General features: G+C 37.5%; 1 protein-coding gene across 1 annotated transcript in view; it reads right to left on the reverse strand.

Annotated features, from left to right (window-relative positions):
* SCML4 (Scm polycomb group protein like 4) overlaps positions 1 to 15584 on the reverse strand; it is a 206755-nt gene extending 191171 nt beyond the window's left edge. Inside the window, exon 1 of the mRNA XM_056818637.1 lies at positions 14678 to 15584. The gene's annotated coding sequence lies outside the window, so the exon portion shown is untranslated. The remainder of the gene's footprint in view (positions 1 to 14677) is intronic.
* Positions 15585 to 16019: the final 435 nt, after the last annotated feature.

Here is a 16019-nt window from a genome sequence, read left to right on the forward strand (position 1 = left end):
TTAAATAGCACAGTGGATAGAGTGCTAGATCTGAGTTCACACCTAGCTTCAGATCATTAGGACCACATTTTACACAGCCAATACATTCTAGGACCATTCCCATTATTTGAAAATTGTGCAGGATAGCAAATCCCATTATTTAATAAATATTTCTTGTACAAACATACCTAGGACTTTATGATATTTCTTAAGCTTATTAGAGATAACAATATCACTATTCTTGTACTTTGAGGTGATAATTAATAACTAGCATTAATTAAAAAAGAGAATCACTGCTCTGATGTCAAATTTGTTGCAAGTGAGAATTCTGGGTAAAGACTCATGTGAGAGCTAATGTTTAACACAGAACAATAAAATGACTCACACTGATACTTCTCAGACCAATAATGATTATGATTGGGAGAACTGTTATGAGACTTTAGCCTGGTTGGGAAAATGGCACAGATTTAGCATGTAATTCAAATTCTATTTTTACATTATTTATAATGACTCCAATTTTTTTCCACTTGCCAGTTACATATACTTGAATTTGTATAAAACAATGTCCTACTATACTTACTAGCTATGTGACTCTTGGTAAGTCACTTAACCTTTGCCTACCTAAGTTCCCTTAGCTATGAAATGGGGATGATAATAAAACCAACATTTCTATGATTGTTGTAAGAATAATATAAGGTAATATTTGTAAAGTGCTTTGTAAACCTTAAAAGTTAGTGTGTGGCCTTTCTCCATTAGATTGTAAGCTTCTTGAAGGCAGGGGCTGGTTTTTTAATATTTCTATCCCCAGTGTTTAATTCAGGGACTGACGTATAGTAGACCCTTTAGGGAATCTTTATGAGGGGGTAATTGATGGATTTTTTCAGCTTCTATTTTCCCCTCTTGTTCAAGACTATCAGGGCAGTTTTTCCTGATGATTTCTTGCATTATGGTGTGTAGCCATTTTTTAAAATAATGGCTTTCAGGTATTACAATGATTCTTAGACTCTCTCTCCTAGATCTATTTTCCAGTGAGATATTCCTTCTATTTTTTTTTCTTTCTTTTGAATTAGTTTTATTGTTTCCTGATATCCCATGGAATTATTAGCTTACATTTACCCAATTATAATTTAAAGACATTACTTTCTTCATTGAACCTTTGTGCTTTCTTTTCCTTTTGGACAATTTTAATTTTTAAGGAGTTGTTTTCTCTAATAGATTTTTGGGCCTCCTTTTCCATTTAGCAGACTTTTAATAAACATTTATTGACTGACTAATTGTACCAAGCACTTTACTAGGAGCTGGGAAAACAAGGATAAAATATTAAATAATCCCTGCTCTTGAGAAGCCTACATTATATTGGAGGAAACAATGTGTTTTTATATAAGGCCATATGTCATCAGTATGTATAGATAAATACAGAGTAGTTAAATACTAGACAGAGAGGGAGAAAGCTAGTAGCTGAGGGATCAAAAAGTTGAGAAATTGAGTAGAAATTAGTATTTAAGTTGTACCTTGTAGGAAAATCCTGGGAGGCAGATATCAGGAAAATGCACATTCCAGGAAGGGGGAATAACCAGAACAGAAGTGTGTAGACAGAAAATGGAGTGCCATGGGTAAAGAACAGAGAGAAGGTTAATTTATAAGAATCACAAAGTACAGAAAGAGTAGTAATATATATGCTCTATAATTTGTATTATTGTATATATTATATGTTATATAATATATATTATATACATGATATATTTGGTCCAGCTTGCAAAAAGCTCTATAAGTCAAACAGAGGAGTTTGTATTTTATCCTATAATCAACAGAAAGTCACTAAAGTTTATTGAGTAGGGAAATCATATGATCTTTGTACTTATTTTGTAATTGCTTCTCTGTATATGCATAATTTCCCAAAGTAGATTGTAAATTCCCTGAAGGTGAGATTGGGTTTATTTTTGTCTCTATAATCCATAGAACCAAACTACAATGTCTGGCACATAGTGGATACCTAATAAGTGCTTAGTTAATGAGTGAGTAAATTTATGAATGAACGATATCCTAGAACACTTGCTTGGTGCACAAGGATAAATAAATCCATACAATAGTGAGACACCATTGCACTTATAGTAAACTTTTGTACAGTGTAGAGGAAAAGGGTCAAAAGGAGACCAAAGTCTTCTGATTCATTTGGAAACTCCAAATTTTGGTCAGTTCTTCTTCTAGGACATCTGATGTCCCTGAGAATCTGGACCATTGCCTGTGAATGCTAGGTGAGGAAAAGGCAGAAAACAGTGAGCAAAAACACTAGTCACCTAGAGCTTGGTCAGAAACTGAACAGTAATGATAGAAAGTTAGATCCCTTCAGAAGTAATATTTGGAGGCTAAATAACCCCATGTCTTTAAGTGGCTAATGTAGGGAAGCATCTCCTGTATAGAACTTGTTGGAAGTGGAAGAGATTCCAGCTAAATCAAAGCAAAGATAGCAGAGCCTGCTGTCCAAATGGGTTGGGTTTTTTTCTTTCTAGCCCTCACAAGTTGGTCTCCTCAAGAAATATTTCAAAACATAATGAAGGAAGCCAACTATCCCCCACGAACTGGGTTTTGTCTTTTAAACCTTTTTTTTTTTTAATTTCAGCTATTGTTTTCTCAGTTAAGTGGCCTGAATAATCCCTAATTCTCTATCTGGTTTCAAACCAGCATCTGCAGCAACATGAAGAGGAGTAGATTCTGAACTGGTGGACAATCCAAAATCTACGTAGGGAGACAGTAGTAGGTTACACATGGCATTTCCAGGAGAGAAGTCTTAATATAGTGGATAGAGAATAAGTTCAGAGGCAAGAATGGCTGGGTTCAAGTCCCCAACTTTGACACAGAGTAACTGGGCAAAGCTGGTTGAATCACTTAAATTCTCAGCACCCTCACTACATCTATCAGCTATGGAGAAAGAGCCAAGCTACACTAGTGGAGGACGTTCTCCTTTAAATGATAGACCTATTTGTTTTCTTAAGTTATTTCTAAATTGCTGGGGCTTTAGTTTTGTCCAAATTACTGGGTATCAGAGGTCAGAGCTCTCTTAATTCAGGTTCAAGGTTAGAATGAAATAAAGCATTCACAAGTCACTGAAGTACTTGGTTTCCTTTTGTCGGTGTATGGAAATATCTTGTTTTCAGGGCAGGGTATCATGAGGACATGATGCTTTTCAGAAATCCACCAAGCCTTAAGGGTCCAACTCCCCATGGCTGGGACTTTTTTATATCTTTAAGTGACCAGGAATCTGTCTCAAGGAAACCAAAACCAATCAAGTGCCAGGGAGAGTTTTATAAAACTAATTCCTAAGGTTTAGGGAAGGAAGAGGAGCCTGGGCTCTCCATTTTGCAGATGGAAGCAAAGAAGATACCAGAGAAAACTTGGTAAAAAGTAATCCTATCGTACTGGATATTGCAACAAACTATCCATTACTCTGTATCTACAGGTAATTTCCAGGCTAATCATAGGATCATATAATTTAGAAATAAACTTATCTTAAAGATAATCTAGTCCAACACATTTTTTTCAAATGTTAAATAATTGACTAAGATCACACAAGTAGTAAAGATCCTCTGACATAGAATTCAATACTATTAAGCCCTAGATGTCTCACCCCCAAAATAATTTTTAAACCCTTACATTGTCTTAGAGTCCATATTAAGTAGCTGTAAAAGCTAAGCAACTGGAATCAAGTGACTTGTCCAGGGTCAACAGCTAGGAAGTTTGTGAGGATAAATCTCGCTCTCTATCCAGTGAGCCAAAAGCAATTTTTGAAAGATCATTATAACTTCAGTAATTGTTACAAGCACAGTGACTAAACTGGGACCCACACCTATGCTGGAGACCCAGGGAGTACATATCAAATTTATTTCATGCTCCCTTGGCTTGCAGCTAATTAGTGGGAATTTCATTTCTCAGCAACCTGTCTGTATAGTTGGTGCAAAGCTCAGTTGTCCAGGATTTGGGTTCCTTTTGGAGAGATGTATGTTAAGAAATGCACCCCAAAGTGACTTTTTCTAGAGCCACATTCAATTCTGTTCACAGCCTGTCTACCCAGGGAACCAGTTGGGTCAGACTTTCTAAGCATTTGCTTGAGATGGTCAAGTTAGCAGCCTTTACAGGTGACTCTTTCAAAATTCACAAGGACTGACTACACTCATTAGCCAGATTAAAGGAAGAATCCTAGAAGGGGAAAAAAAAAACCTATTCTGTGCTCATGTTATAAGCATCTGCATTCAGATTGCTGGCCATTAAAGAAAAGGCTCCAGGCAGAAGCTTTCTGCATCTTTCCCTCCGAACCCCAACCTCCCTATAGCATTTCTGGCTTCTTTTTTCTTATAGACAGTGTATCTTTACCACATCTCATTAAGGCAGTACACAGGCATGTGGCATCGCACTGTGTGATAAATTAACCACATCAACTGGCACAGACATGGTTAATTTATGACACAGTGAAATACATCGATATGCACCAAGCCAAGAGATGAAGTGTACTCTTCACCAAGGTAAATGGTGATTTTTTCCCTAGAGGAGTTAGAAGGAAAACTGGATTGGGGAGGGAAGAGAAATAGGTGTGACCTTGGGCATTTAACTTTCCCTCTCTTGGCCTTAGTTTCCTCAACTGTTAAAAGAGAAATTTGGACTAGATGACCTTGAAAAAGGTCTATCTCAGTTCTAAACTCTTGTGGTCTTGCTAAGTATGCTTTTAAAATTATTATTAAATCTTAATTTTCTTAATTATTATTTTATTAACTATTAAATAGGGGCAACTAGGTAGCTCAGTGGACAGAGTACCAGAACCAGAGTCAAGAGAACCAGGGGTCAAATCTGGCCTCAAACACTTCCTGGCTGTGTGATCCTCGGAAAGTCACTTAACCTTCCTTGCGTATCCCTTACCATTCTTCTGCCTTGGAATCAATATACATTATGGAGTCTAAGACAAAAGACAGGGTTTAAAAAAAAGAAAAAAGGAAAAGATCGGAGTCGAAGTGGGAAAGAATGGCCCTTGTAGAATGAATTCATCTTTATTTGGTTCTCCTTTTCAGTACAGAATTCCTAGTATTAAAAGAATTAAAAATATTAAAAAACAGAAATGCATTCCCTACGTGAACTTCTTGACTAATCATAATCTTAATGCTCTGCCAATATTTTTAGTATGGAGTGAAGACCGGTAAGGCAGCTAAGTGGCATAATAGATAGAATGTTGGCCCTGAATACAAGAGAGCCTGACTTCAGATATGACCTCAGATACTAGCTGTGTGACCCTGGGCAAATCACTTAACTCCATTTGCTTCATTTTTTCAAACGAGCTGGAGAAGAAAATGGCAAACCATTCCATTATCTTTGCCAAGAAAACTCGAAATGCGGTCACAAAAAGTCAAACCATGATGGATTGATAAAAATAAAAACAAAAAATAGATCTGTAATTTCATTAATATAGGGAACTTCAAAAGCAAATAAACTCTCGGCAACTTAAGATTTTAAGAGAGTCGCCTAGGGCACAGAGAGACTAAGTCAAGAAGTTAAGAGAACTTATTAGGCTCCCCCTACTGCCAGGCACTAAATGCTAAAACTAGGAATACAAAGAAAAGTAAAAGACAATCCCTGTTCTCAAAGAGCTCCCAGTCTAGTGGAGGACAACATGAAAAAAAAAAAAACTAGGTAGAAACAAGCTATATATAGGCTAAAATGGAAATAATCAATATAGGGAACACCCCAACAGTGGGCAGGGCAGGGTCAGTAAAGTCTTCTTATGAAAGATAAAATGGGGGGGGCGGGGGTCCTTGGAAATTGGGTACATACAGTCAAATCTATATCAGGGGCAAGACTGGAATCTCAGTCTTCCTGACTCCTAGATAAACACTCTATTCTCTATTCACTGCAGTCTCTGGAATGATATTGCAAAACATCCCTCTATGGATGTCACTAAAAACAGAAATAATTCCATCTGTCTGCGGTGGTTCACTTGGAGGGCAGACCTAGGATCATTAGAACTAGAAATAACCTTATATCTCATTTAGGTCTAACTCCTCTTCCCCATTTTATTTTTAATATAAATACTCCTTTTATTATGAATTTGAAAAATGTGAACATTTAAGTATTCAAGGAACAGAAAAGAGAATTAAATATGAACCTGTGAACTTCTTTTAGGTAAAGGTTTTTATTTTAATTGTATATTAAATTTAACACAAGACCCTGCTTGTCTGTGTCTCCTAAACTTCTTTCTGTATTCTTCTGTATATTTTTAAATATTTCAGTGATTTTTTCATTTTTTAATCTTTTTTTCTATCCCCAGTAGAAGTGTCTCTTATAACAATAATCAAGGAAAACAATCAATACATTGGCTATGTCTGAAAATGTCTCATTATACACCTTTAATTTATCACCTCTTTGCCAAAAGTTATGAAAGATGTTTCATTATTAGTCTTCTAAAATCATGGTCAGTGCATTGATTAGGGTTCCAAAGTCTTTCATAGTAGTTTGCCTTTACATTATTGAGGTCCCGGCATGAATTGTTTTCCTGTTTTGCTCACTTCTCTGTGCATCAGTTCCTACAAGTCATCACAGGTTGGTTTTTTTTTTCTCTGAATCAGTCATATTTGTCAATTCTCACAGTGTAATAATATTCCATCACATCTGTGTACCATAATTTGTTCAATCACTCCCCGATTCATGAGTACCTCTTTTGGTTCCAGTTCTTTGCTACAGCAAAAAGTGCCACTATAAATATTTATACATATATAGGCAGATAGAAAGATAGATAGATAGTTAGACAGACAGATAGATAGATAGATAGATAGATAGATAGATAGATAGATAGATAAATAGATAGATAGATATCCTTCAACCTCCTCATTTCACAGATAGAGCTACTGAGATAAAGAGAGGAGAAGTGATTTATTCATGGTTATACAGGGTATAAGTGGCAGAGCCAGAACCCAAATCCAGGTCATCTAATGGCAAGTCCAGTGCTCTTCCCACTATCCTATTCTCCTTCTCAAATGCATCAACCAATCAAGTGAGCATTCATTAAGAACTGACTATATACTTTCACTGTGCTGGATATCAGGGATAGAAACATACACACACACACACACACACACACACACACACACACACACACACACATCCCACTCCCTTCCCTCAAACTCCTTTCCCTCAAGAAAGTTATGCAAGTTATATTAGTGGAAAGAAATACATACATGCACGCACACACATATGTATGTAAGATTTGTATTTAAATATGTGCATATAAATAATATGTAGGTATGTGTAATGTATATAAACATAAGCATAAACACAAAGTAAATGCAAATTAATATTTGAAGGGAAACACAGCAGATTAAAGGATCAAGAAAGACTTTCTATAGGGAATGACACTTGCAATGATCTTTGCAGTAAGCTAAATATGCCAAGAGCTGTAGATAAGGAAGAAATATATCCTAGACATCAGTGACAGCATATACAAAGGCATAGAAATGAGCAATTGAATGTTGTTCTTGAGTAACAACTCTAGAGTATGTGAAAGGATATGAATTATAATAAGCCTTTCTACAACCAGATACTGAAGGGCTTTAAATATCAAATGGAAGAGTCTTTATTTTATCCTAGATAATAGGGAGCCATCAGAGAACTTTGAGCAGGAAAAAATAACATAGTTAGACTCATGGCATAGTACTAGCTCTTTGGCAGCTGCCGAGAGGATGGATTAGAGAGGTGGTTACTAGGCCAAATAAATTAAATTAACTTGAATTCAACAGATTCCACCTACTGTGCTATATACTGGGAAAACAAAGACAAAAGAAAATGAAAAAGCCCTTGCCCTCATAGAGTTTATTTTCCTAAACTAACATGACTTTCACATCCTGTATCAAAAATGATGACAAATTTCATGGACATATAGAAAATACCCAAGAGCCATTTTTTGAATTGAATCAAATCTGTTCATGCTTCCTGTCCTCTGCTTAATATCCTTCCTTATATCTCTCCTTACCTACTTACCTCTGGTGCTGGTTGTTAATACAGCATAATAAAAATCCAAGAGTTGGCAAGAATCTAATGTAGCTTTAAAATCAGTCCTTAAGGCTCAATGGTAACATATCATCCATCCAGCCTTAATGTATCATCTTCAGAGCAGCCTGGAGATGTTATCTTGACCAACTTTCCCATATTGGGTTGGGGCAGGAGGGGAGAAGGTACCTAGACCCAAAGAAGATTCCCCAGGGCAGTAGAGGATAGAGTTGGGTGTTTGAGAGAGAGAAGAGTTAATTCAAACAATGTCTTCTTTAATATTCTGCCCTTATTTTCACATCAGAATGTACTGTTACTTGTCCAGAGCTGTTTATAAGAATTGTAGGCAGATTGGAAGGGGGTAGGGATAGGTAGGAAAAACAACTTTTCTTTGACTCAGAAGAAAGAGAAGAAGGTTCTCTAAGAAGGAGAACCACATGGAGAGGCAAATCCCCATATTAGCTACTAAAGTCTTTTGACCATTCACAAAGGTTTCCAAGGATGACATGAGTAGGGAGTAAATAATATTTTCAAGAGTAAGAGGTTAGTGAATATTCTCCTCATTCAGCTCTGTTAAGTCTATCTTTGAATCTCACTACCAGATCTTGATCTCATCTCTGTACAGTACAATTTGTTCTATACAATTTTCTACTCACTGGATTTGGAGCTGCTTATGACAATTGTTTTCTCTACCCAATTCTACATTTGTTCCCAAAGTGACCATTGAACTTTGCAAAGTACCTACTATGTGTGTGTGTGTGTTGCAAGGAAGGGGGTTCAGTTTTATTCATTTTCTTTTCAAAAACTACTCTTGAAGTGAAAGTGGTTCCAATTCTAGAAAATTTGGACTTTCAGTCTGAGTGATCTGCATGGAAGAGCACCTCAAAAAAAACTACTACCAATCACTCAGCTTTCAAAAGCTGAATCACAGTTCCCAAGCTCACAAAATTATCATCTTTAAAAGCACACATACTCATTTTTCTAAGAGCAGTTAACTCTACTGAGATGACACCTGGCTTTTGTGCCCATATGCTGCCTTGTAGTGGGGTGTAGTGGATAGTGGGCAGGGGTAATTCATAGAAATGCTGAGGATACTTATCCCAACTCCCACTTCCATTCTCAGTGACAAGTTGGATCCTTAGAGGGTGGCTACATCTTTCCTTCAAGTCTCTAGGGGCATCCCTGAAGGGTCAGGGGTAATTAATATCATCAGCTTAAGGTCCAACCAGCTAGATAATCTTAAGTACCTTTGAGAAAAGGATATTTACTAAAGTGATACTCTAAGAACAGTTGGTATAAAGCATCCCCTCAAAGTCACTGGCCCACAAATACTCATAAAGACTAGGAGTATAATGAAATGAGGATTTGTAATGAGAATGCCTGAGTTCAAACCCCAGCTCTGAGGTTTATTACCTGTATGACTTGGGCAAGTTCTTTTATCTTCAATTCCCTCCTCTAAAATGAGGAGGTTGGACCTCTAAGGTCAATTCCAGCTCTCAATAGAATATTATGGCTCACTCTTCACAAGGACAAAGCAGAATCTACACACTCACTGTGGCACCATAATTTCTGAAAATGAACAAACATAGAAGACCATATTGTTTTCTTTTTTCCAAGAAGACTATTCCTCTAACTCTCCAAAATTTGAAAAGATATACTGGTGAACTATTTTGATCCAAGATCTGATTCTCTCTTTCTTCCTTCCAACTCCCAAAGAAGGTTGGAGAGGGAGGAAGAGAGAGAGAGAGAGAGAGAAAGAGAGAGAGAGAGAAAGAGAGAGAGAGAGAGAGAGAGAGAGAGAGAGAGAGAGAGAGAGAGAGAGAGAGAGAGAGAGAGAGAGAGAGAGAGAGAGAGAGAGAGAAGTAAACACCACCACTCTCTGGTCTGTACTAGCAGTCCCCTTGCAAAATATAATGCTTTTAAAAATAAAATAATATACCTGAAGTCATCAGCATGATCTTGTCCAATTACTTATGAATATCATGGCTTCAGGGAAATGGATTTCAGGCTTTATTAGCTATTAGTTTATTATTTATGGGTGATTTCTTTGTCCTAAAAGTGTAACCCTAGAAGTCATTGTATATAGAAAGTGAATGTTTTATCTTACCTCTTCACAGGCTCTACAGCACAACTTTTTATCAGGGGATGCCTTTAGATCTCACCTACTGCTCTCACTCCTTCCTCCCCTAAAAGTGAGGATTTATTGCCCATGACAGCACCACCTAGGAAGATCCTCAGAAAGGCTTGTTCCAAGGCTAATCCTGGTCTGACAAAGCTCTGCTTGCTGAGAAGCAGAAGTCCAATTACTTTAGGCTTGGGAAGTCTGAGCCATAGAAGAAAGAGGGCTTGAATTGTCTTTTTGCTCTGCTGGCCAAATCTTAGCTTCCTTCATGGAAGAGGACCCAAAGCCCAGCCATGGACTGAGTAGCCACAGACCTGTGAAAGATAGTGACCAATGAGTCTGTCTGTCTTTGTTCATTTGGATGAGAAAGATGGCATTCTCAAAACAGCTGACTGAAAGGCAGCTGTTCAAAAAGGTCCATTAGCACCAGGACCAAAAAAGGCATCTGCTTTGCTCTTCTGCACCTCAAGTTTTCCTCTCAATCTCAGTTACTCTCAAATTGCTGGCTCATGTTTACAGAAACATAAACAGAACCTAGTCAGATCTAAAACAGAGAGGGATGCAAAGCACTTCAAAGCTGACTGGCCCCTGGGCAGATTGTTCAGACATACTACGTATGCAGACCCAGCACATGGGAGCTTTGCAATAAAAGTGGCAACTGAGATTTATAGCAAATGCTAAACTTGGTCTCCTTAAAGGCTGGAAAAGAGGAAGCAGGGAGAAAATTTGGAACTCAAATTTTTCAAAAATGAATGTCAACATGTAAAACCCAGTGGAATTGTATGTCGGCTATGGGAAGGAGGTGGAGGTAGGGGAGGAAAAGAAAAAGAGTCTTGTAACCATGAGAAAATATTCTAAATTAATTAATTAAATAAAATTTTCCAAAAAAATAAAGAAAAAATGAATGTCAAGTTTTTTTTACATGTGATTGGGAAATATTTAACAAAATACATTTAAAAATATTTTTAAATACTATTGGTAATGTTGCAAAGGCAGGATGGACTTCTCTTTTTCCCTCTCTTTTTTTAAGGAGTAGTTTTAAGAGAAAAGGGATGATAAAAAAAGTAAGGGGAGGGCCAAATACAAGTTTATCCCCTGACCTCAGAATTGTAGTGATCTCTGGTGATCTTGTTGGCCTTTTGGCCCCATTAGAAAATGTCACAAGTATTTAAATGAAAATCCAAGACATGACTGCCAAAAAATCAATTATTCAGCACTGGACACATGCCAGCAAACTTAGCTTTGCTGAAGACTGCTCCAGATCCATGAGGACTGCTGATTCTAGAGAGAGTTAATTATCACCTCATTGATACAGGGATAAATTTTTAAGCATGCAGTTTGGCTTCTGTGACTCATTAATTAAAATTTAGAGTAATTTTCTGGGCATGCCAGATTCCATATACCAGCAAGATGTATTCTCTGTACCATCTCTCACTAGAAGCAGTTTTTATTTTTTTCTCCCTTCCCTCCTCACTTTCTTCCACTAAAGACAAGAGAAAAATATTTTATATCTCAAGCTATCCCCATGTGAGTTCACAGGCACCTAATCAAGATCCTATTGAAGACTATCAAACAGAGATCCCACCTCCAGATTTGACACTTAGCATCAACAAAAATATTTGGTACTCTTAATACAACTTTTATGCCACTTAAATACATTTCATTCCAGAAAGTCTCAGTCTTATGATAGTTCACAGTTAATCAAATTAAAAGACCACCCCACAACACCAGTATTCCAAAGCCCAAAAAACAGTGAAAAAGAAGCATGACCCAGAGCTAAACTAGAGGCAATATGCCTTATGCCACTGTTTGAACTGGAGCTAGTGTCCATACATACTTTTGGGTATGCATTAGCATAAAAACCATAAGCACAACATGGCCCTAGGAAGTAAAGGAGATGGCATTAAAGCCAGAGGGGGTGGAGAAAAAGACATTTGGCTGTAACCTCCTTCTTAGAAAGGTCTCTCAATGACTAGCTGAGTCTCTTGGAAGGATTTCTCTTGTTTTGGACTCCCAAGTTAGTGCAATGCACTAAGATTGAGTATACCTACTAGTATGTACCTTGAGGGTCATGGAATCTTATAAATGCATGCCTAATGGAGGAGTTGGGTCCCATACTGTAAGTTTTTTAAAAGATTTCCAAAGGACATATATATTTAACTGTCTAAATTAAATAGAGGCATGGTAAACTAGCTCTTTCCCTCTTCCAAAAAGAAGAACTTTGAGTTAAAGGACTTTCAGTTATCTATGCTTTTCTTAAAGTTATTCAGAAAAATAAGGTTGTGTGTGTGTGTGTGTGTGTGTGTGTGTGTGTGTGTGTGTGTCTGTGTCTGTGTCTGTGTCTGTGTCTGTGTCTGTGTGTGTTTGAGGGGGCCAGAGAAAATATCTGCAAAAGACTGATGAGGTAAGACTTAACCAAGAAATACCATTATAAAAGTAATTCTCAAATCAACTCATACCATACCATCTAAAGCCATTTATAGAAAGTGAAAAATACATAGAGCTTTTATTATTGCCTGCTGGGTTTTGCATCTTAGTCTTGGAGAAGGCTGGACCTAGAAGTGAAACTGCCTCTTGCATTTTCATCCTCCTTGTGCCCACCAGACTCAAAGTCAACTAAATGGTGAAATTAAGTCTTGAACTCTTCTCTCAGGAGGTATTTGGGTATTTCTTTCTTTTTTCTTTTTTCCTTTATTTCTTTCTTAAAGCCAGCAAAGAGAATACTGACCCATGCCAAACTGCCAAACATTTATGAACTGTGGGTGTGTGTATGTGTGTGTGTTTTAACTTCCTAAGCCAATCAGACCAGTTCAGAATGAAGCTCTGGCAAATAATCATAGGAAGGCTTCCCGCCTTTCGGTACCCATTGGCATTCCACAGTGCCAATTTGGGGTTGGGGGAAATGTGTCCACATCTTTGTTCTTTCAAATATCTGTCATAAGTGTACCCCAAAAGCAATCAATTGGAAATTGTTCAATGGTTTTTAAAACAGGTTGTTCCTAATAAATGCTTTCTGTGATCTGGAGCTCATTAGAATTACGCTCCAAAGTCATCCTCATTTCCTATATTTTGAAATGCACCCTTATTTGTTTGGCTAAGCCAGCCCACAGAATGCCCAGAAAACACTGGGTCTTCCAGGTTTTTAGGCTCACCATTAGCTACATCATTAATTTCTTTTGAACTGTTTTTTATTCTTTTGCTTCAACTATTCCATGAAACATGAAAATGGCTACTGAATATCTGGTATGAAATGAGGAAAGGATACTATCTACTCACCTACACATCTGTCTCAAAGTCTCTATGTTACTTGGACTTCATTATGGTTGCAAAATTTTTTCTTTGAAGCTCAGGATGGGTTATACCCCAGATTGACACAGATATACACATACACGTGTACACACACACACACACACACACACACACACAGAGCATCCTCCCACAGACAAGCCAATTTTATCTACCTTTTTCAAACACCTTTTCAAAACCCAAGGGACAACATAAATGGGGCAAAATTTGCTCCTTTGCTTGAATAAGAAAAGGAAACAACTTCTACCTAAGCGTGTCAACTATTCATTACATCACTTATAAAGCAGACTATTCTTTATCCTCTTTCAATAAAACCTTCTCTGCCTGTTTCTCTACCTCACTCCCTATCTGCTTCTCTGTCTCTGTCCCTTCCTGCAGAATGGATAAGGAAAATATATGCTTTGTGAAGTTGTAAAAAAAAAAAAAATATATATATATATATATATAAGCAGCCTATCTTATATACACATGCACACATACATTTTGCTTAGTAGGTTTGTGCTTATGAACCTTTAAGAAAGAATATCTGTATTTTTCACATAAGAATTAACTGACCTCAGAACAATAATCAACTCTTTGGGTGGGGGGGGATTTCCCCCCATAATTCAGTAAAAACAGCAATTGGGAACAATTTCAGAGGCTTTGTCTACATCTTATAAGTTAGAGAAAATCAACTGGCATATCTAATCCAGAATCTTGATGCCCAAATTCAACTTCAAAACAAAATAAAACAAAACAACCATCCAAAAAGGAGTTGTAGCACTTGAGTTATATCAGTTTTAAAAATCAGATTGATGAAAAATCCTTCTGTGTCAGGATATGCTCCAAGGGAGGAGGCTCTTTTTATTTTTTTAAATACAAGATAGGAGAAGACAACTTGCCATTTGAATTTGTATTTCCACTTGAAAAAGAATGTATATTCAATGCATAATTTAAATTAATTTAAATACACACAAACATGCACACCTCTTTTCCCCAAACTTGTTAAGTTTCTCTCCCAGAGTTCTTCTGGGGGAATCAAACATTGCATTTGGAGGCTCTGGGACCAAAGTTTCAATTGGGTGCCACGTTCACATGGGCAGTGCGTTCACACATTCACAGGCAGAGGCATGCAATCCAGAAACCAGCAAGAAGTTAACATACAAAACCAGTGTGTGACAGAAAAAAAGGATTCTGTAACCAAAGGCAATTCCATCCCACTACCCTCCACCATCCAAAAGGGGGGGGAAAAGCATGCCTTTCCCTTACCTATTACTTAATTTTAGAACTCTGATCAGTTTACCGGGACGCAGAATGTTGACCCAGAGGACAGAGGACTTTCAGGACACGCACATGGATTATCGCGCAAGCCATCTTCTCCCTGGCTCTTAGTGGCGACACTGTACGTCTCCTGCAGCTCGGCTCTCCAGCTGCAAACATCTCATTAGACTAATGCATTCAGCACAGGCAGAAAACTCGATTTACCATAGCTACAGCAATGAATTTCCATTACGATGACAGCTTCAACCACATCATGTCCGGAAAACCAGCCAACCACTGGCTTTTAAAGAACACACACATTTTACATGCAGAAAATGAGGCCTGTGTATAAGATGTTTCCTTCCTCTTAACAGCTAAACTAAGAAAAACGTGCAGGGCTGATTTTTTGGCAGCCAGAGTAACAAGGTAAAGCCACTCTGGCTTCCTCAGGAGTCCGTGTAGTTGCAATAGCCAGAATTATGTCCCAATTATCAGAATGGGTGTTCCCAACATTTCGGTTTTAACTACCCCTCCTCTGTTGCCATAGAAACCAGACTGTTACATCGTCTCTTTGTCCCAATCATGCAGCAGTGTGGGCCAACACTGAGCTCATAAAGATATTGGTGATCAGAAGGACCAGTTGTTAGACTTCTGACAACGGGAACAAAAATGAAACCTGCCGATGGTATGGATGTTTGGCAGAGGCAGTGGCTTTGCACATGGGAATGTGTCTACATGAGGACCTACCTTGTAGGTGTTCATGTGAAAGATACAGCTGTAGAGAACATGAATATCCAGTATGGTAGCCCTGTACCCTTGCTCCCCTTCTATTTCTGCATAAATACTATTTTTGATAGTGACTCCATTCATTCAGTTGAATAAACATTTATTAACTCAAAATTATAATAATGACAAAGTGATTTCACAGTTTTTTTTTGCAGATAGAAAAATATCTGATCCCATGGCATAGTATGGCAGAGTATGGCACCCAGTCAGAAAAAAAAAGAAAAAGAAAAAAAGCTGGGCTATACATCATTTATGCTCCATTGCTCCCTCTGTGGCAAATCAATTTATATTTGTAAAGGGTCTTTTCCTTTTCTTTTACTCTCCTTTTGTAAAGTGGGACAAGTTTCTCTATTGCCCTCCTCATTCACTCCAATATATTTTCAATGGGTATTTATTTCCTCAAAGCACAACATCCTTTTATACAAATAATATAATCACACGCAGGAATACCCCTTGCAGAAGTTGCCAGAATGAGACTAAGTAAACATTAGAACCAATTATGCCATATGACATCACTCAGTTGTTTTCAGTAGGTCAAGAAAGAAAGTTTTCATTCTTGAGCCTT

The sequence above is a fragment of the Monodelphis domestica genome, chromosome 2 (assembly GCF_027887165.1).
Source record: "Monodelphis domestica isolate mMonDom1 chromosome 2, mMonDom1.pri, whole genome shotgun sequence".
NCBI classification, from domain to species: Eukaryota; Metazoa; Chordata; class Mammalia; order Didelphimorphia; family Didelphidae; genus Monodelphis; species Monodelphis domestica.